The sequence below is a fragment of the Ixodes scapularis genome, unplaced genomic scaffold, assembly GCF_016920785.2.
Source record: "Ixodes scapularis isolate PalLabHiFi unplaced genomic scaffold, ASM1692078v2 PGA_scaffold13__105_contigs__length_92229423, whole genome shotgun sequence".
Taxonomy (NCBI): Eukaryota; Metazoa; Arthropoda; class Arachnida; order Ixodida; family Ixodidae; genus Ixodes; species Ixodes scapularis.
In genome coordinates this window covers 89,424,009-89,447,399 of record NW_024609839.1, presented here as the reverse complement: position 1 = coordinate 89,447,399, position 23,391 = coordinate 89,424,009, and positions in this window count along the sequence as shown.

Below are 23,391 nucleotides of genomic sequence, written 5' to 3'. Positions count from 1 at the left end.
AGTGTGCAACTCCCGGCCATGATGAGTGGTATACTCTTGACAGCCTTTGTCGGTCAAAACCGGTTCCCATTTAGTTACTTCGCCCAAAAATATTTCCACCTAGTTAAACTATGCCACCCCTTTTAGGCATAATAAGTGTTTTGTCAAGTTACGGTTGTCAAAGTACCTGTGTGCCAAAAATCAGCACCTCGCACAACCAGATTATTACACAACAGCTGACCGCAAAAGCCTTTGACGGCCAAACCGTGTGTTGGCCGGCAACTTGGTTTTCTCGGCTTTGACCTTTCGTAACGTTGTTTCAATTGGAAGTACAGTGCACTAGTCCCTTCCTACCTGTAAAATCTCCATCTTCCACGACGAGTGGTATTCTCTTGGCAGCCTTTCACGGTCAAAACCGTTTCTCATTCCGTTACGCCGCCCAAACCAAATTTCCACGTGGCTTCCCCATGCCACCTGTTTTTGGTATTATAACTGTTGTGTCAAGTTACGGTCATGTCCAAGAACCTGTGTGCCCAAATCTGCACTTCGCACAGCCAGGTTATAACACAACATTTTGGGTCCAATATTGGATATTCCTGACAGCTTTATTCCTTTATTCATTCGAACCATAACTTTCACACCTGCTGTCTTAATAAAACTTGGCCCACTTAGTGCACAAACTTAGTAAACATCTCACTCACCTCTAAATATCATCGTCCCAACAGTCCTACGTTTACAGCGACGAGCGAAACTAATTTCCCACTGAGAGCAATTGGTGGCAGCGTCTTGCTTTTCGGAAAATTGCTCAAACCCCCTGTTCGACCGCAACGAAAGAAATTACCCCTAATAACGACTCAAACTTGGTATATAAGAAGTGGAGAACAGCTAAATGCCCTCCTTAAATCTGCCCCAGCACCCATGCAACGTCACCCTCAACTTATCGGCTCTAGAAGCAAAAGTTCCGTCCTTGTGCGCTTCCGCCGCCACAGCTTCGCACGCGAAAACGCGCCCCAGGCTGCTGCGCGCGCCTCACTGTCGAACGCCAGCTCCTCCGCTAGCGGCGCTACGCGCGTTTTTCAAAGCGCCCCCTATAGTTCCCGCACGGAGCGTTATTAGAAGGCTAATCATCACGATCGGTCCATAAATTGAATAAACTTGTTGCACACCTTTTAATTTTTGAATATAAACAGATGAGTTCGATTAGAAACTTACTCCACATCATTCAGCACCACAAACAGTACAGTTTAGAAATTTTTGGAGCGAGTGAGAAGGGCGGTGCTGCGCTAAAGTTACCGCCCGTGCATCCGGCACAAGTCCAAGTGTGCGAGACGCGCCCGCACAAATTTTTCGCCTCTGATCATCCACGTTTTGGTGCACACCCTGCTTCCCCGCGAACAGATTTTTTTTTATTGACTGATTTAGTGGTTTTTGATGACTCTCAGAAAATTTTAATTGGAATCGTATGTTTATTTTAGTTGGTTACGAGGTTAAATACATTATAGTTAAGTATCCGAGTTATCAAGACAATTAACCCCCTTGATTATGCCCCCTTACTTTAGAACTAAAGTTGTGACTCGGTGTGAACCGGTTCGCGCTTGCTAGAACCGGTACCCGAACCGTAACAAAATACAAAGTGGTTAAACCCGAACACGAATCGAACCTGATTAATGACACGTTTGGCTTCCAGCTAATATTATTACTTCGAGAATCCTCCCTGAGCTCCTTAATAATTCAAGCGCGCATGAGCAGTTATCGCATCGTCCGCATAAAATCGCCTAAGAACTTCTCGTGGTTGTAAACAACTCGTATTGCACGCAAATGCGCAGTAAAGTCCGCGAAAGAGAACAAACAGTTCCCGATGAAAGAACTCAATAAAACTCCTTATAAAATTAATTGTATATAGAAGACTATGTATAACACCATCACCGCACGTGCCATCTACGCCTCAGGTGGAAGCCGTACTGCACTTGTGCAGAACAATTACGTCTATTTCCTCTAAATTCCACAAAGTCCGCACTTGCAATTATTTTTTTTTAACTTTATCCGGGAGTTATAAAGAATGTCAACGCTATATGTATCTAAAACTATATATAAGCACAAAAAGTTTGAATTATATTCCCCAGATCCGTTCGACTGTGTGTGATATTTACTTATCTATTTGTTTTATTTTTTTGTCCTGGCATCAAAAACTTGCATGTAGCTTGTCTATTTTTCCTCTGGCCCAATTAGGTCGCAGCTGCACAAATGCAACGACCACTTTCGTAAAAGGCACCAGAGATTTTTTTGTACGCTTATTACGTGTCGTAGCCACGAGCCCAGGAGAGTTCTAGGAGCGGGAAATGAGGAGAAGAGCTCATCGCCGACTGGATGCCTGCTTCGAGGAAGCGGCTCGGAAGCATTCCAAAAGAACGGCCGTCTTGTACGACGATGGCGATGGATCGCGGAGTCTTACTTACCTCCAAGTGTCTCAGCTGGCCTCGGAAGTGGCCTCCCAGATTCTTCTCAGCGGAGCGCCTCCGGGAACCGTTCCCTGCCTCTGTCGCAAATCCCTGTACACCGTTCCGGCAATACTGGGGTACGTCAAAATCTGTGCTTGGTAGGATGAAATTAAACGCATTTCAGTTACGTTCCGGGCCGCATATTTAAAGAGGCATGTGAACTAAAGGGCTGTTTAAAGGGATGGTGAACCGGAATTTGGATTTCAAAAAAACACTGGAGGAGCTGTAGGTCGGACGCTACAATCCCTAGAACACAACTCGTAAGGTGATATCTCGAACGCGGAGCGGGGAGAGGGTCTGCACAAACCTTGTAGAGTATTTGCAATTCAAACATCATCGAACGAGTTGACATGATCTCAGATTACACCCATCCCTACTTTTCACCCTTTCCATCTACAATCCTACCCAGCATCATCACATCAGTTTTGTTCTAGGGTGGGTTTCTTCAGACGCGCAGTGCACATGGCAGCAGGCTAGCAGTCGCTCTAGAATGAGGGGGCTTACCTTTCTGCTTTGCCTGGCGCGCTTCCCTGTGTGCACCTGTTTTATGCCGATAAATTACTTCATTACGTAACCGGTGCTTGATTTTTTTTTCCGCTTGGGCAAAGCCGTTCAAAATATAGCAATAAGTGCTCATCCGTCTCCTTTTTTTTTTTTTCCCAAAAGCTCCACAGCGTCTGCCCTGATATTTCGCTTTGTAAAGCTTAGCTTGATACACATCGTCTTTGCCTCAAACAACAACGAGCTTCTCATAGAATTGGCTTATATACTCTATCTAGAGATACTCATTTTATAATTTATATACGTCTAGAGATCCCGTGAAGTCTGCATCACCGTCGCTCATATTTCCCTCTCTTCTGCTCTAACACTGTTCTTAAATGAACACCGCAAGGAGAAAAAAAAGAAAGGATTTATACAAGCATAGTTGTGGGACACGTATTTCTTAACATAGTTTCTCCACGAACGAAACTTTTTTCGCCCAATATTGTCACGAATGACAAATGATGAGGCGGCGAAAACTGAAACAAACTAAACGTTTAATGGGGCGAACTTCTGCCCAAAACAAAAAGGAAACAGAGGATTATAATAGAGGGTAGTGGGCGTCGATAGCGGCGTAACAGCAGGAACGAACGCTGGGGCGAGACTGACTCCGCTCGACATGCGAAGTACCTTATGTACCCTCGTGGGTTTCTGAAACATTTGGCGTAGAGCTTTCGGAACGTAGAACATTTGGAACTCGATCAGACGAGAATGTTCTTCAACTTACGAGAACGGCAAGTTGAAAGAGTCAATAAAAGGACAGTCCGCTTACTGGAATCGAACCTACATGTTCCGCGCGACAGTCAAGCGCGGTAACCACTCGGCCACGCACGTGCTTGCTCGCAGACGTGCGTGGCATTACTCCCCCCTTTCGAAGAGCATCGTCTCGATGCGACGTGCCTGGAAACAAAACAGCAAAACAAACAAAAATAATGACAAACTACGTAGACTTGTTCAACACAATCCTATCGAGCGTAGTATGGAAACACAATTCACAGTCCTATCGATCTAGTATAGCTTGAGGCGCACGACGTGGGCGACATCCGGTCGTGGAGGGCGGCGTGATGAAGTCCGTACTCCGTCGGGCATCACCCCGTAGTTCAGATCCCCGGGTCGACGAAGCACCTTGTAGGGTCCAAAGTAGCACTTCAGGAGTTTCTCGCTGAGACCACGGCGGCGAATCGGTGTCCACACCCATACCCTCTCTCCGGGCTGGAAGTGAACGTCCCGACGACGAAGGTTGTAGCGGCCAGTGTCGACACGTTGTTGGGCTTTAATCCGAAGTCTCCGGCGACGGCAGCGGCGAGCGACGGTGCGGCGATGCCGTTGCCGCCGCCGAAGCCCTCAGCGAAAAATCGGGGTTCTTAAAATACACTTTATGTGCACTCCCAAAAGTATGCCTGACGCTCTAAATTGGCCGGTTTTTAGTATACTTCTGACGCACTTCAAAAGTAACAGTTCGACGTTCGTTTAAGGTACTACTAGCATACGTATAAGCGGCGTTTTAGTATATTTTTAAGCAGTCTTGCAGCACACTTTTAAGCAGCACTTTATTATGCTGTAAGCAGGATTTCAGTACACTCTAGAGCAGTCTTTTAGTATGCTTTTACTCAGGCTTTCAGTACACTTCAACGCAGTATTTTAGTATATTTTAGAGCGCAGCTCTTTGGCGCCCGTTTCCGGCTTGAGCGGCGTCGCCGTCGCCGTCGGCATCGGTGTCGGCGTCGCCGTGGGCGTCGGCATAACCGCGCGGTGCATTATGGGTAAATTTCCCCGCTAAATTTAGCGGAAAAATTTTCCCGCTAAATTTAGCGGAACAAACACCCCACTGAATTTAGCGGAAAATTTCCCCTAAATGGGAGGCGAGCTGGAGAGGATGAGGGACACATCCTCCTCTTCGTAACTTCCTCTCCTCCTCCTCAAAAGCTGCGACGGCGTCGGCATAACCGCGCGGTGCATTATGGGTAAATTACCACGCTAAATTTAGCGGAAAAATTTTCCCGCTAAATTTAGCGGAACAAACACCCCACTGAATTTAGCGGAAAATTTCCCCTAAATGGGAGGCGAGCAGGAGAGGATGAGGGACACATCCTCCTCTTCGTAACTTCCTCTCCTCCTCCTCAAAAGCTGCGACGGCGTCGGCATAACCGCGCGGTGCATTATGGGTAAATTACCACGCTAAATTTAGCGGAAAAATTTTCCCGCTAAATTTAGCGGAACAAATACCCCACTGAATTTAGCGGAAAATTTCCCCTAAATGGGAGGCGAGCAGGAGAGGATGAGGGACACATCCTGCTCTTCGTACCTTCCTCTCCTCCTCCTCAAAAGCTGCGACGGCGTCGGCATAACCGCGCGGTGCATTATGGGTAAATTACCACGCTAAATTTAGCGGAAAAATTTTCCCGCTAAATTTAGCGGAACAAATACCCCGCTGAATTTAGCGGAAAATTTCCCCTAAATGGGAGGCGAGCTGGAGAGGATGAGGGACACATCCTCCTCTTCGTACCTTCCTCTCCTCCTCCTCAAAAGCTGCGACGGCGTCGGCATAACCGCGCGGTGCATTATGGGTAAATTACCACGCTAAATTTAGCGGAAAAATTTTCCCGCTAAATTTAGCGGAACAAATACCCCACTGAATTTAGCGGAAAATTTCCCCTAAATGGGAGGCGAGCAGGAGAGGATGAGGGACACATCCTCCTCGTCGTACCTTCCTCTCCTCCTCCTCAAAAGCTGCGACGGCGTCGGCATAACCGCGCGGTGCATTATGGGTAAATTACCACGCTAAATTTAGCGGAAAAATTTTCCCGCTAAATTTAGCGGAACAAATACCCCACTGAATTTAGCGGAAAATTTCCCCTAAATGGGAGGCGAGCAGGAGAGGATGAGGGGCATATCCTCCTCTTCGTACCTTCTCCTCCTCCTCCTCAAAAGCTGCGACGGCGTCGCCGTCGGCGTCGGCATAACCGCGCGGTGCATTATGGGTAAATTTCCACGCTATATTTAGCGGAAAAATTTCCCGCTAGATTTCCCCACTAAATTTGCGGAAAAATTCCCCGCTAATTTTAGTAAAAAAATTTCCCCGCTAAATTTAGCGGAAAAACTTCCCCGCTATATTTGGCGGATATATTTCCCCGCTAAATTTAGCGAAGAAAAATTCCTCGCTTAATTTAGTGAAAAAATTGCCCGCTAAATTTAGCGGAAAAACGTTTCCTGGTAAACTTAGCGGAAACATTTCCCCGCTAAATTTAGCGGAAAACCTTCCCCACTAAATTTAGCGGAAAATATTTCCCGTTAAATTTAGCGGAAATATTTCCCCGCTAAATTTAACGGAAAAAATTACCCACAATATTTAGGGGAAATCTTTCCCCTAAACGGGAGGCGAGCAGCAAAGGAGGAAGGGCATAGCCTCCGCCCCGTAGCTTCCCCTCCTCCACCGCAAGAGCTGCGCTCTAATTCGGCGTTACAGGGGATTGTAAACGTCTTTCATTTTTGAGGCATTCTTTCAGTACACTTGTGAGCAGCATTTTAGGATGCATTCATGCAGGCCTCTAGTATTGCGAAGAGTACTCCGGATTAACCCGGGGTACACTTTTTAAAGCATTTCACCAATTATTTCCTGTCCAATTTGAGATGAGGATATGTATAAAATTATATTGATTTCGCAATCGGAGTGGTTCGCACTTATCGTAACTAAAATCTATTACGTTACAGACTTTAATGAGGACGAAAAGTTCAAAGTGATGACAGATGAAAGTATGAACTCTTTATAAAACGAACATTTTTCGATAGAACAAACACAAATTGCCTACAAGAAATACACTTACAATAGAACAAAATCCAAAATGCATAATACTTGTACTGGCTTTGCAATATCAAATATCCACTTAAAACTTTACACATTCTCTTATTAGAAAAAAATAATTAATTACGAAGTATGATGCTGAAAAAAAAAAGTGTAATAAGTGTTGCACCTGTTAAAATAAACCCTACAATAATTATCTTCTTCCATGGCTGAAGTAACATCACCTACATGACAGATGTAAAATGAACGCAACAAATGAATGCACTTCGTTAAAATAAAATCTAAATAATTAGCCATCATTCAGATTGAAGAAAAAAATGAAAAAAGCCAATGCACAGCATGATTGAAAACGAAAGCAAATTTCTTTCAGTCTGCACTTTTTTTCAGGGTTTTGAAGGTTTCACCCATGGTATAGCTGACTACGGCACTCGCTGGACCCTCATCGTCAACTTCAGGAATTCCAGCTCCTTGCCGGACAAGGCCACTAATGCTGCGCTGCGCTGAAAAAAGCCAATGTACAACATGAATGAAAACGAAAGCAAATTTCCTTCAGTCTGCAGTTTTCTTCAGGGTGTTGAGGTTTCACCCATGGTATAGCTGACCACGGCATGCGCTGGACCCTCATCGCCAACTTCAGGAATTCCAGCTCCTTGCCGGACAAGGTCACTAACGCTGCTCTGATAGATTCACTGCAATGAGTGCCTGTGCGAGCCGTTTTTGAGTGCCACCACCATCTTGGGACGACACAGGGACGAAGTGACACGAGAGGTGTTGGAGGCCTTCCCCATCCAGAGTAGAGAAGAAAAATGTGTCAGCTCAGCATTAATGGCCTTGTCCGGCAAGGAGCTGGAATTCCTGAAGTTGACGATGGGGGTCTAGCGCGTGCCGTAGTCAGCTACACCATGGGTGAAAGGTGCGCGTACGATTGCGTGGAGCAACGTGGGTCTTTCTCTTTTTTTTTTTTAAGTAAAGAAGTTTAAGTTGCGAGTCAGCGCTCTGTCCTGTCCGGTTTGTATCTTTTGCGCCGTTTTATTCCATTATGCAACTATAATAAAATTTACGTGAGAAGTATTTTTCGCTCCTCTTATTTTCGGATTGCTCGCTCGCTGGTGCGGATTGAGGATACACGTACCGGGATGGAGATGATTGCAGCTGTTTTCACCAGCGCACGGGAAAAATACATTTTTCAGGAAGTTGTGAAAAAAAAAAAAAAGAAAAGTTAGCGCCTACTGTTCTTTTCAACGGCTTGTATAGCGCTATGGTAAAGCAAGTTGACATCGATTCGAAACTGAGTTCGGCTGACTCACGCGATGTCTGTGCTTAATCCTTCTCCTAAAAGTCATACTCTGTCTATGTGATTTATGCTTCTAAAGATTCCCACTGTACGTAGGAAGGTACAGGAAGAGAGAAAGGAAGAGCACGAACACACTGTGTTTGCCCTATATAAGACGTATATAAGTTCTTACGTGATCCTATATGTTTTCATCTGTTATTGGACAGATTCATATATTTTTTCACTATTTGTCCAAAAAACATACCACAACTTCCACAAATTATATAAATTGTATATAATATCTTATACCACCGTGTATGTTCTTATGTGCTTATTCGACTGATCATATAAATGTTTCACTAGAGCAGCCAGAGTGAATGTGTTTTTTTTTTTTTTTCCTTTGAACACCTGGAGTCCTCGATGTGTTATTGCTACAAAAGCAATAATAGGACGTGGCATGACTACGGAGTGCTGCGCCATATACCAAAATAGGTAGAATGTTTGTGCACCTGCGGCTCAGGGACCCACGTGCGCCCTAGCGCACTACAGCATGTACACTAATGCTTCGAACCAAATTTAGATGGTGCGTTTAAGAAAAAAAAAAAAAAGACAAAAATATGTTTTTCAACCAGTGTGCTACACAGATTGACTAGGTGGTGGAAGCTTGGAGTGCAAATATCAACGGACAAGCTTACCTCGTTCAAAATAATAAATGAAAAAGACCTGTTTAGGGCTATCTGCCGCGGCGTTCGCAAACAACGTCCTGACCTTCCCAAACTTTGGACATCACTGTCTGGGCAATTCTCCGCTAAATGCAATAAAATTAGGTTTTCAACTGAACAATAACAAACATCCCAACGTTCTCCGAAATATTTTAGATGACAGTCATGAAATATCATTATACAGTACTTAAATATTTATACGCGTACAGTTTCCAAGACTACAAATCGTTTTGCATGTATTCCAATAGGCCACATTAACAAAATTTCAAGTGTCTGCTTTTCTTGACAAAAATATCCTAATGTTTCCGGGCACTATAGTTGCCTGGGTGTATGATAAAAGGCGAATCAATTAGAATTATGATATTTATTTCAAACCTTTTCGCTCCACGAAATGGCCCAGAAAGTTGGCTATGCATTCTTTCCTATACTCGGCGACAATTTTTCTTGGCAATGCAGTGGAAGGTACGTCCCGCGTCCCCTCTCCCATTTCGAGTGTGCGCGGGCTCTCCTCCTCCCCCATTTCCGGGGAGAGGAGAAGAGCCTGCGTACACTCAAAATGGGAGAGGGGACGCGGGCCTGTACCTTCCACTGCATTGCCAAGAAAAGTCGCGGAGTATAGTGATATCTGCCGCCGACAGATGTCGGAAGCATCGAACGCGCCGGTGCAAAGCTTAGCAGACGATCTTCGGAAACTTTTCACTATGCAGGCTAGCGTCTCTCTAATGTTTAATTCTCAACGTGCGATAATATATTTAATATAACCGGAATTTTAATTGCTCATGGCTCCCCCATAGGCTCCCCATTTTTGGCGCGGGGATGACCGGTCGAGGCGCTGCACTACTCTCTAGAGGGCCTCGATTGTAAAGAGGGTCCATCTCAAAGCATGGGGAGCGTTTGCAGTGTAATGGCGGACAGCTCCTACGGAGATCCTTCGCGAGTGCTCATGCGCTCCGTTTTCGCGTTGCAAGGCGGAAAGGTGGAGACACTCAGGGTCGATCGACGGTTTTGTTTCCTCCTCGCAGCTTTGATTCGAAACGCGGCCCGTAAACCCCCAGACCGAAATCGAGCAGTTGGAATCTCTCTGTAAATTAGGCTCTCTACTTTTCTCGTGTCCCGCGTTACGCCGTCTTTCGGCAGCAGATACAACTAGAGATGTAAAATTTCCTGAAATATTGGATGGCCCGAAAAAAAACGTTTTTTTTTTTTCAGGTTTTTTTTAGAGAAAATTTGAAATTTTGGACAAATCGAGATTGCCTCGTAGACGCATTTATTACATCAACACAATATGATAAGGCAGGATCATTTGGGAAGTCTCAATATCTGAAATACTTCAAATTAAGGTGTATGTAATATCAACAGCTTACCAAGCAGAAATACCATATTTCGGTAAGGCTAAACAGTGTTGCACATGTCCCCGAGCACTTGTCATTCCGAGTCGGAATCGCTGGTAAGAGGAACACTCGCGTTCACGTCGGTCGAAGATTTTTCAGGTTCAGATTCGAGTGCACATAAACAAGTTTTTTCACACGTTCACCTGCAAGCCGGTGGCGCAGTTTTGTATGTACATTCCCAAACTTTGACCAGTTTCGTTCACACGTTGCAGACGATGAGGGAATCTGCAAAAGCCGACATGCCAGGGGTGTCAATGGCTGGTTAGTGCAGAGTCCTTGCCACCAGGTGGATGGTTCCACGTGCTTCGCAGACTCCCAAAGTGCTGCCCTGGACCAAATCCCCGTAGACGCCCTTTATTCTGCGAGATTAGAAAGCAGCTTCCCGATGTCCAAGCGAAAGGTGCTCAGCCTGCTTGGAGATCCAGTCAAATGTATGTGCAATCTGTGCGTCATCATGCAAGGTTCCTCCCCCTGTATCTTGCATCCAGCAAGTTAGCAGCGACATGAATGGGTCGCAAGCAAAACTCTCCGCGCCTGCTCATGATCTCTTTTGCGCGAGCCTTCTCCTGGTCTGTTAAAGTGCTGGTTGCCAGATTCGTGATTACTTAGGTTTTTATGGAATGGAGAACTTCCGGAACGTCCGACAGCAAAGCCTCGTCCGACTCCAATTATGTAATGGCAGAGGAAATTGGTGTCACCAGTTTCAAACAGCTGTGCAAGGGTTTCCAGAATCCATCCTCGTCCAAGGCGGCTTGCCGCACTGATTTGTTTACTTTCAGATCTTCCAAGATCACGTTCTCTTGCAGAGCTTCTTTGTTCCTGAGCAAACTTTGAAGTGAGAGGGTAACGCCAGGTAACGCTGGGCAACTTGAGGGTCGTGGAACTTACTTTGCCATCCCTGGGCTCTTGCTTTTGTTGGAACGTGGCAGCAACTACGTGAGTCTGCTTCACATACTTAATCCCTTCTCTGAATATCTGATGGACCTTCTCCAAGGGTTTTAGCCTCATGAGATCATTCAGGAGCAGATTCAGCCCGTGAGCGGCACATCCGATCGTTGCGATGTGCGGAAATTTCCATGTAACCATTTGACATGCCGCCTGCATGTTGCTAGCATTGTCCGTGACCAGTGCCACTACCTTTTCACTTTCGAGGGAGTCAATGACATCACATATTTCGCCGCTGATATAAGACGCAGTGTGCCGGTTTGTGCCTGTTTATATTGACGTGTAGAACACTGGCTGCGGCGTAGCTACGACAAAGTTTATCACCAACTCCCCTCGAATGTTGGTCCACCCATCAGTCAGCAGTGTGAGGCACGTAGCGTCTTTCAAAGTCTCCTCCACATGACTTTTCACACGCTCATACTCTGCATCAAGTAGAGGCCTGCTCAATAGGTATCGGCTAGGCGGTGTGTACGATGGTCGAAGCATCTTGAAGGCCGCTTGCCAATGCTCGTTTTCCGCTAAGGAGAATGGCGTGTTGGCAGAGTACATCGCCCTAGCCAAAGCTGCGTCAATTTGGTTTTGAAGCGCAGGGGTTATTTTGTCAACAAACGAAGAAATACTCGCGCCTTTTTTTGACGACGTAGATCCCGCTGCCAGTCGGCTAGCCTCTGGCTCACTTGATGTCGGCACTGATGAGCTCCCAGAGGGATCTTTTCCATGTTCTTTTGCACACGCCTCCTTGACGTCTTGAGGACACTTCTTGCACGACAGCAAATGCCTTGTAAGGCGTGTAGCATTCGGAAATCCGTGCGAAACTTGGCAGTACTTACATACTGCTTGTTTTTTTCCCGCGGTGGACGTTTGTAAGACTTTAAAATGCTTCCAAACGTTAGACTGCGGACGAACATTGGTGTGAAATTCTTCACGTTGCGCGTTCTCCGATGAGATACACGGTGATTGAGATAGTTCAGATCAATGCCATATAAAAATGGCGATGGCGATTGCTGGCCGCGATTTCATTGAAGTACCCGTTTTGTATTCGCAAAACAAAACCAAAACCCGAACTGCCCAAAGTGTGATATTGTGAAAACATAATTGGGAATGGAAATTTTGATTTTTTTTACGTGTTCAGCCTTCTGATATAACAAAAAAAAAAATTTCTCTCGCAAATTTTAGTGGTTCCGTGTGATGGTTTGTAGTAATAAAAATAGCTTATAAAAGGTTGCAGTAGACAATTTCCACAACGTATGATATTTGAAAATGTTGAAGTGCGCGTGAAACACATCGTCAAAATTGCCGAAAATTTACCACTTCGACAAAACAAAATATATAAATGCCATTTCAAACAGTTACAGAGCTTGTACATTTGAAAATGACAACTTCAGTTATTGTCTGCTATTTATTTGAGTCACATTATTGTTTTCCTAAAATATAATCAAAAGTAGGACTGCTTCAAATAGTGGTACTGTGAAGCAAAAGTGTGACTGGAAATTTCGAAGGTTTCTTTCGACTTTTGCCTCTTTGAAAAAAACACACAAAAAAACGGTTTTTCCTGAATTTTTTCGTTTTTTTTTCAACACCTTTACATCTCTAGATACAACTAGGCGAGCGCGTTCAGGACGTCGTCTGCGAAGGCCGCGGAGGTAGGCCAAAAACGGATTTCTTTTTTTTTTTTTTGACAGTTTAAGGTCATCCGTTGATATTTTCACTCCATGCTTCCACCACTTTGCAGCACCCCGGCAGAAAATCGCGGTGCGATTTGTTGAGAAAGCGATTTTTGCGGACCGTCTGAGTTCCGAAGCGTTAGTGCTCATGGTGTAGAAGACAAAGAGCACGTGGAACGTTGCAAATAGACGCCGTCCTAGGGTTCAACGAGACTTCCAAAATAATTTACGACATCCAGCTCGCATCATAGTTCCCAATTGAAAAGAAAAATAGTATATGAAAATGTCCTAACAACATTGAGAACACATAAGATCATTTAAAAACGTATACGGGGTGTGTTTCTGGGTTTTACAGACTGTTTAAAAACAACTGAAAAAGCTACACTAATGTTATATGTTTTGGTAGGCTATAGAACCACGGACGCATAATATACAAGGCTAATCATCACGATCGGTCCATAAATTGAATAAACTTGTTGCACACCTTTTAATTTTTGAATATAAACAGATGAGTTCGATTAGAAACTTACTCAACATCATTCAGCACCACAAACAGTACAGTTTAGAAATTTTTGGAGCGAGTGAGAAGGGCGGTGCTGCGCTAAAGTTACCGCCCGTGCATCCGGCACAAGTCCAAGTGTGCGAGACGCGCCCGCACAAATTTTTCGCCTCTGATCATCCACGTTTTGGTGCACACCCTGCTTCCCGGCGAACAGATTTTTTTTTATTGACTGATTTAGTGGCTTTTGATGACTCTCAGAAAATTTTAATTGGAATCGTATGTTTATTTTAGTTGATGACGAAGTTAAATACATTATAGTTAAGTATCCGAGTTATCAAGACAATTCACCCCCTTGATTATGCCCCCTTACTTTAAAACTAAAGTTGTGACTCGGTGTGAACCGGTTCGCGCTTGCTAGAACCGGTACCCGAACCGTAACAAAATACAAAGTGGTTAAACCCGAACACGAATCGAACCTGATTAATGACACGTTTGGCGTCCTGCTAATATTATTACTTCGAGAATCCTCCCTGAGCTCCTTAATAATTCAAGCGCGCATGAGCAGTTATCGCATCGTCCGCATAAAATCGCCTAAGAACTTCTCGTGGTTGTAAACAACTCGTATTGCACGCAAATGCGCGAAAGAGAACAAACAGTTCCCGATGAAAGAACTCAATAAAACTCCATATAAAATTAATTGTATATAAAAGACTATGTATGATACCATCACCGCACGTGCCATCTACGCCTCAGGTGGAAGCCGTACTGCACTTGTGCAGAACAATTACGTCTATTTCCTCTAAATTCCACAAAGTCCGCACTTGCAATTATTTTTTTTTTAACTTTATCCGGGAGTTATAAAGAATGTCAACGCTATATGTATCTAAAACTATATATAAGCACAAAAAGTTTGAATTATATTCCCCAGATCCGTTCGACTGTGTGTGATATTTACTTATCTATTTGTTTTATTTTTTTGTCCTGGCATCAAAAACTTGCATGTAGCTTGTCTATTTGTCCTCTGGCCCAATTAGGTCGCAGCTGCACAAATGCAACGACCACTTTCGTAAAAGGCACCAGAGATTTTTTTGTACGCTTATTACGTGTCGTAGCCACGAGCCCAGGAGAGTTCTAGGAGCGGGAAATGAGGAGAAGAGCTCATCGCCGACTGGATGCCTGCTTCGAGGAAGCGGCTCGGAAGCATTCCAAAAGAACGGCCGTCTTGTACGACGATGGCGATGGATCGCGGAGTCTTACTTACCTCCAAGTGTCTCAGCTGGCCTCGGAAGTGGCCTCCCAGATTCTTCTCAGCGGAGCGCCTCCGGGAACCGTTCCCTGCCTCTGTCACAAATCCCTGTACACCGTTCCGGCAATACTGGGGTACGTCAAAATCTGTGCTTGGTAGGATGAAATTAAACGCACTTTCAGTTACGTTCCGGGCCGCATATTTAAAGAGGCATGTGAACTAAAGGGCTGTTTAAAGGGATGGTGAACCGGAATTTGGATTTCAAAAAAACACTGGAGGAGCTGTAGGTCGGACGCTACAATCCCTAGAACACAACTCGTAAGGTGATATCTCGAATGGACGGCCGTATTTTCGGAAAAAGAGGTCGAGATTGAACCAAGCCGACGAGGCGCGTGACCGTGAAGATACCTCGTTTACTCCTCTCTTCGCTTTGCCCCCTCAAAGGCGGCGAGGCGGAGAGGTCGCGAGGCCGCTCACTCTCCTTCTCGGAGAAACATGACGTGAACATTTCTGCCAAATGCGCCTCCTTTTTTTGAAAAAAGAAAAAAAAATGGTGATTCGTTTGAGATATCGCGGTATGGGTGATGTTTTGGTGTTCGTAGCATCCCGTTGCACGCTTTTGCCGGGTGTTTTGTGGAATCCAGATTTCGGTTCAGCATCCCTTTAAAGGGGTCATGAAACGGTTTTCCAACTTTTTCCTGTTTAGCTTTCCTCCTCAACTCATAAATCGCGCATTCCACCAAACAGTTAAAGAAGACAAAAAGGAGGAGTCCCCTCTTGCTCGCACTCTCGTTTGTGTAATCCCGGACACATCCATTCTCCCCCTAGAAGATTAGCCCGTCGCTCAAAATTCAGACAAAAGTTGCTTTGCCCACTCCGTTCATTCCGAAGCTGACAGTGCTGTTGAAGCTACCTGCTCTTTGGGCCAGCCACACTTGCCACGTGATCGTGGCAAATGTGGCTGCAGAGAAGGAAGTCAGGTGATGAAAGGGAGGCGGCTGATTGGTCCGGCAAGCGCGTAGCTTCCACCACAATGTCAGCTTAGGGGTGAAGGGAATAAGTGAGGTCCGGTTGCGTGTGACGTCAGTTTGGACCCGATGACGCGCTTTTGGGACCGCGGATGTATCACAGTGAAAAGGCAGAGAGGTTGCGAAGGGGAGGAGGTACGAAATAGTCCGCTCTGTTTTCAAATTTTCGCACTGAAAGTCAGGCTTTTGACTTTCTACCTTTTTTCTTTTGGTCCACTGAACGATGTGCTATTAGTAAAATCCCAATCTAAAATGATTTATCCCTACCCAAAAATCGTTTCATGGGCCCTTTAAAGAAGACGTGTTTTCTTACTTTCTCCTACCGCTTGAGCCCTCGGACAGAGGTTTAGAATGTGCTCATCACGTAATACTGGATAGACACCTGCACGCTCTGCTGGCTGTCGTCAAGGCGTACGCTATTGTTATCGAACACAGTCTTCCCAAACAAGAAGAGGAAAGAGACGACAGCGAGGAAGCAAGGAGGAAATCCCTGCTGTCTGGCGTGGTTCATGTCCAAACAAAAAAAAAAAAACGGACGCGCCCTCCACAACTTTTACGGTTTAAATTTTTTTTAATGTACTTTTCTTGAATGGTGGCGGTTTTTGCTATATACTGTTTGGACAGTCCTTACATCAACAACCTCATTTCGGAACTTTGACTGGCGCGTTTTCATGGTGGCCAGATCACCAGGTTTACGGGCGCACAGCGAGGAGGGGGAGGAAGCCGAGGCCTAGGTGAACACGTCTGTTATTCACGCATTAGCGTTTAGCCGACTCCCAGATCTGCTTACTCATATGGGGTCAGCAACTCTGCGAGTCGGCTAAAACGAGCCCGTGGATCACTGAGGCGTGTTTACGTAAGCCTCATCGCCTCCTCCCTTCTTTGCTGGCTCCCACGAACCAGGTTATGTGACGTTCACAAAGACACACCCATCAGTGCACCCAAATCGACATGTTGACTTGCAAGCTTTTTTTCTGAATTCGCCTCCGGGACAGCTAAAAAAAATTGAGCGCCAATTTACACCTTGCACTAATAGTTAACTCCTCGCTCGGGTGGTTTCTTCTTTTCGATTTACGAGTTTTAAATATGGCATCATTACGAGGCAACAGTTCCTTCCAGGATTATTTTAGGCGCTTATATTTTTAGACCACTATAAAAGTGTGCCTCAGCTCTTTTTTTGTTTATTTCAAATATTTTAAGGGGAACGAGGGCATTACAGGAGAGTAGGTTGCAAGTATATGTAACAGAAACAAACTAACAATTTTTAAGAATACAATGATTAGCTCTTAATACAATACTAAAATACTGACATTATTAAGGCAGTTTTAAAGGCGACGCCGTCAGATGATGTTACCATACATGCAAGAAGGTGGTTCCATGAAAGCATGGTTCGGGGTATGAATCAACTCTTACAGGTGCCCTGCAATGACGTTTTGTCTGTTTTTTTATTTGCACCGAACATGAGCGCACTGAACATAGTAACTTAGTGAAACCTTTCTTTTCTCCACTTTCGCTTTAATTTAAGAGTTATAGGGAAACTAAATCACAAAAACGAGCAAAAAATAACCTCCTTCATGACGTCCTTGGTCGCTTGAGTGGCCGTGAACTAGAGAAGGGGTAGTGAGCTCAGCGAGCGCTCACGGCTGCTGCACTCCGTGTCGACGGCTCCAGAGGGCGCCGCTAAGTCATCTGTTGGATAGGCTGTATGAAGCGGGCAACCACGGCGGCTCGCATAGCATTTTCTGCGCGATTAAACACTAATTTTGTTAGTGTTTAATCGCGCTGTTGTCACGCCCTGTTGTCACTGACGCTTCCGCTGTTCCCCAAAGCTCAAAGGGCTGTTTCCACTCCGTCGTAAGGTCGAGTCTAGCGCGCGCCCGAGCACATTGGCCCACGCTGGCTGCGAACGGGAATCGTCGTCATGAGCAACGCGACATAACGCAGTGTAGCCTAGCGCGCGTCGGTGACAATGAGCGCACACCTGGAACACCGACGACGACGGTAGCCACCCCATTCGCGAATCCGTATCTTGGGGCTAGTCGTTGTGTGGGAGACGCTAGAGCACTATATAGCTCCTACGGAGCAGAGTAGCGCAATCCTTTGAACCCCGTGTTTTGCCGACCACATGGCCGACAGAGCGGCTCGGCGCGAGTCACGTGGTACTCAGGGTTCCAGGAGGCGGCTCGCCCTATGGAAGAATACATGGAGATCGATACAACACGGCTGATTAAAAAATGAACGGCGAGTTCACACTTTTCAAAACTAGTCTGCCGTGAAGTTAGTAAAGCACTAAACACTTTATCAAAGTTTTAATAATATCGGATGCGTGTGCAAATTTTGAGAAGGCAATTTCCAAGGCAATGGCGTTTGAAGCAGACGATTTTTGCTCGCAGCGGAGATGGGCTTTTCGGGTTGGCCGGAGCGGGTCACGTGAATGGTGTGACGTCGCCGTGTCGTCTGCTGCATGATGCCGCTCAGGCAATTTTTTAAAAAAAGTTACGTCCTTGTATGGCACAAAACTTATCGCATATTATTCTAAAATGTTTCATTATTATGTCAAAAATGATTTCCATTCCGCACATCCCCACAAAACTGAAGAAACAACGATTTTCTCACGTTCTCCATGCATTTCTGACCGCAGTTGGAACCTCCGGGCCTTCGCCGCTAGTCGCCGAGAGACGGCGTTCTAGATTGCGCTACTCTGCTCCGAAGGAGCTATATAGTGCTCTAGGAGACGCCATAGCCTCCTGTATTGGGGAGAAGATCGAACAGTCACGCCACTAGCGGCAGCTGTGTGGACAACAAACCTAATTTTCTTGTTTGTTGTTGATCATAGAAATCGAAGATGACGATTCGAAGGCCGCTCCTCGTGCGTCCAAAGCACTGGTCAAAGCGAAGCGCTCGTGCCCAGACCGTGCTAGGCCAAGTTCAATTTCTTTGTTTTGCTGTGTTAGTAAACACCGCGCTGTGTAAACAACAAGCTCGATAAAGCGCCCCCTATAGTTCGATCTCCTGCCCAATACTGCCAAAGCCTGGCAGATCGTTACGAGAAGCGGCCGCCGAAATGGAAAAGGTGAGCGGCAGACAACGGATGAAAGAAGAGCCACATAACTGGTGCCCCGCTGCGGCGAGACGCCCCAACGCGCCTCTCCCGAGCGAACAAGTGTGTTTTGGGTCCTCGCCGCTGCAAAAGCTGTGCACTGACATCCAAGTTCCGCGAGAAAGGGCTCTTTGATGCCCTGTGCTACCAGATCCTCGCGCTCCAAATCTGCGACCGGGCACTTTGTGGCTCCGTCGTCAAACTGTCTTGCTTTGTGAGTATAGAGGAGGCTATGGAGACGCTCATTTCTGCGATCTGAACCTGCTGTTCTTGCTGCGTGTCGTGCGTCCTGTTCTTGTCTCGTGTGGGTAAGTGTGCGCGTGGACGTGTACTGCCCCGAGGATGCGGTATGCCTCTGAGGTTCGTTAGGCTTATAGGCCTATCGAGCCGGTTCTGGTGGGCTGGTGAGGTGGCGGCAAAAGTTGGAAACTCAATGACGCGCCAAAGGTAGGGTTAGTTAAAATTAAGGATGACCTAATGTGTACGCTATGTCTGATCATGTGCTGGTCGTAAGCAATCTCCGCGGCTTCCGATCGAAACAACCATCGCCGTCGAATGAAACATCTAAACCAGGGGTGCGCAACATGCGGCCCGCGGGCAGTTCCTGTGCGGCCCGCCTACCTGACACTCCGAGATATGCTCAAGACGGCAACCAGTGCGAGGATGCCAGATATTGAAACCTGTCTGCCAGTTATTAAAAGCCTGCGTAGTGCTCAAGAAACTTTTTTTTTTCTAGGAGCGCGTCATTTTTGAGTCGGGCTGCCCCGATCTAAACTAATATTTAGCCACCCAGAAATTTTCAACTGGGTTGTCTCAGCTTGTAAACAATAGTAGCGGTATGTTTGTACGGGCTCCGTTAAGTGCGCTACAATTTTGAATGTGTACATTGCACTATTTAGGCATCGTACGCTGTCTTTGGTGTCAGTTTATTGAGTCAACGTAAAAAGGTTATTTCTGATGATAGCACAATGGCCATCTGTCAGAACAGTGTCGCTGTGGAATATTGAGTGCATCGCTGTTATTGAAGTATCCGGGAGGATTCACCGGAGCCGCTTGGTACGATGCCGGTGAATCTGCCAAGCGGCGGTAGCTGCGGCGCACGCCATGTTGTGTTTTCTTTCCTTCGACATTCATGTGACACACTCTAAGAAAAAAAAGGGGTGTAGTCGGGTGCATTAGGCGCTCATGCACCCTTTTCCTGAAAGACGCACCCTCCGTTGCCCAGCCAGCGTGCTTGTACACCGACAATGAGCATCCCCCTCTCCCTTAAAAACCTTTAAATGTACCAATGCACCGCCACGCTAGCCACGCGCCCCGATCAGCTTGTGCTTGGATTCCCTCATGGGGGTCACTTTTTGGGTTGGGCACTTTCTTAGGAAGTATGGAGCTATCCTGTTCCCTCGGTATTGACAGTAGAGTGGACGCTATGCTTGTTTTAGGCCAATCGGGTCTCCGGGTAGGATCACGTGACTACAGTGTTCAAGCTAGAGATAAGGCAGAGCACGGCACCTGCCTGAAGGCCAAGGCCACGGATAGCATCCACTGCACTATTAACTTTGGGTCGAACTTTCGAGAGGATATAAGCGACAAATCCTTTCGTTTTGTTCATTGTTGGGTTGCCCCTGAAGATAAGCCTTTGCGAGGGCGCCCCCTTTTGGCCTTGAAGGAGCTTCTATTTTCATACTCCACTCTTTTTCTTTCTCTCCTTAAGCTGAAAGCGTGGACGAAGGTGGGCAGTTCGCGGACCGATGAACCGGAGGCTTTTTTTATCCCTCGACTCCTCTGTCTGATCGCGGATAACGGCAGGGGCGCGATCGTGTGGTAAAGGTTTCACGGATGACGTAGTACCTTTTTTCGACCTCGGAATGTCTGCTTCCCGGCCTAGTTGCTTGTGTGCTGTGCTGCGACCAGCGGGGCTGCCGTAGATTTCGCCCGCGACAACGTATTCGAGTGTACCAAGATTTCCAGTGTTTGAAAAGTCCTACGCGTATATCGGCAACAAGCGATTTCTTCAAAAAAGCCCAAGGAATTCATGTGATGTATTTAGTGTTCGGTTCGGCAAATTACTGCTTCTGTCACATCGTGTTGAATCTTCACGGACCCCTTTCTTTTCGTTTTTGTGTTTGTGTGGTTCTGCAGTGCCCGTGTGGACATATATATCGGATTACATATTTCAAGTCCGGTATTTTCATCGTAAGTGCACTGCAACCTACTCCTTTGCAACAATTGACCGTTCCGTTCCGGATTACCTCTAGAATTAGGCAGTGTCTATTTTCTAGCAGCTGGGAGAATAATTTCCCCGAAATTCTTTCGGCAGTCGCCTGCCATTAGCTGTCTATAATCATGTGACAACTGCAGGTGGAATACTGCCTTTCTTATTCTCCCGGCGTTTTGTGAAAACACGTTTTCGTTGATACACGTTTTGTAGACACGTTTCATCGACACTAACGTTTCATCGTTACTCGTTACGCGAAATGCACGCTGCAGGGACATTTTGTCGCGCGTGTATCTCTGAGGCGCCTGCTCACCGACCCAGCCCACCCGTTCGCGCCGCTTCGTGGCGACAGTCTGCGGTGGCTCATTACAAAAAATGTTGACCCACCTGTCCCACCCATACACGTCACTTCGCGGATACATTCTGGGGCGGCTCATTACAAGAAAAGAAAGGAGAGAAGCTAATAGAGAAAAGGTAATCTGAGCTGTCGATGAAACGTCGTTCGATGAATTAATGGCGACTGCCGGTGGAATTTCGTGGAAATAATTCTACAGGCTGCTGGCAGAATGGACACTAACCAAGACTAACTCCCGGTTCTTGTTTGCTTAGTAATCTTTTCAGTTGTGTTACACCTTCAAATATGTACGTCTTCAGATATCACGGATTGCTTGCAAGTTTGTACTTGTTTACGGAATAGACTGTCTAATCAACTTCTATGAGATTTAAAAACAATCCCGTGTGTCCATTTACCTGCCTTTTTGCAATCACCGGGGCGCATACATTTTTACTGTTTTCCTTGATGTCTTAATTAGGTTTATGAAGTTATGAAACGGGTGCATAAAGTGGTGTGACCATGCATCTTTGAATCGGGTGCATCTGTGTTCTCTTCGAATTCAGTGAGTGTAGAAAGAGGTGTAACAGTACACTATATAACGGGGTGCTCCTGTGTTCCCTTTGAGAGCAGTCGGTGTAGAAAGAGGAGTAATGGTACACTATTGGGCGGGGTGCATCTGTGTTCCCTTTAACGGGACCATGAAGGCAGTTTCAAAGTTTTATTCGACGATTGATATGGATGTCAGGCACGTCTCAGATACTGTTGACCAAGTTCTAGCCCGAACAGAAGTTTGGGTGCCGCACCAATCGAGCAAACAGGCGCGGTAATAATAGCGCCGGGAACGATGCCTGAGACCCCACCGAGGCGGCGGCAGAAAGGTGAACTAAAGTGCGCCGTCGAAGCGTGACGACAACGGGCTCCTCGTCTGGCGATTGGTTCAAACGATAGACGCGCTCTTGGTTTCGATTTCGGTGGTGAGATGTGATGAAAAAAGTTTGTTTGAACGTTGGATAATCTTTTGAAGTTGTAGTTGGGAATTAATAGGTTCCATAGTGTGTATAAAAGCATAATCTGTAGCGATCCCTATGTCTGTCACTGGTTGAACGGATCCCACACTGCTTGCTACCTCGGGCGCGTAACAAGCATCGAGCAACCATGGAAAAAAAAAGAAAAAAGGTACGAGCGCCGGGGGCGGCGGACTTTTGGTTTTGGTTTCGTGCGTCGTCTCGTGTTCGCTTTGCGAACTGGTGTCTCACCAATCATGCCGCGTTTATGTGCTGTAGTAGGTTGCGCGAAAGGTCGGCTAGAGACGTGCGGTCGATCGGGCGACGTTAGTTTGCATAAACTGCCGACCGATGCAGCAATGCGCAGCATTGCTGCATCGGTCGCCAGTCCAGAGTTCTGCGTGCTTAGCAGCATCTCCCGTTCAGTCGGCGTGAGGTCGCTGAACGGGAGCTCAAACTCGTTTGCGAGCGCGGCGTTGTCGTCCATTTCTTTCAGGTTTTCTTCACCGACCGCCGTGCACTAGAGCGAACCACGGCAACCACACTGAGTGTGCACTAAATCCTACCGATGCCGACATCTCCCTAACGTCACTTCTCTTTCCAGAGGCGAAAAAGGGAAGAAATCTGAATGTTTGTTTTGGTTTCGCAAATCTATTTTCGGGTACAGAAATAAGAGTTACAACGTTCTAGAAAAATTCTGTGGCAAGCCAGGACCCCAATGCTTCCGAAAACACCTTCTTTTTTTATAAAAAAAATTAAACTGCCTTCATGGTCCCTTTAGGTGAGGCGGGTGTATGAAGCGGTGCAATGGTGCACCATCGAATGGAGTGCATCTGTGTTCCCTTTCATTTCATTGGGTGTAGAAAGAGGTGTATTCGTACACCATTGAATGGGGTGCACCTGTGTTCCCTCCGAGTGAGATTTATGTAGAAAAAGGTGTACATGTGCACCTCACCATCGGGTGTACACGTACTCCCATATTTGGGGTGCACATGTATTCCCCCAAAGGGGGAATACATGTGCACCCCAAATATGGGAGTGACAAGCAATTACACCCCCTATGGGTGTACCCCATGATACCCTTTTTTTTTTTAGAGTGCATTTCATAGAAAAACAATGCTGGCTTGCACTTGTCATCCCTATCCTTT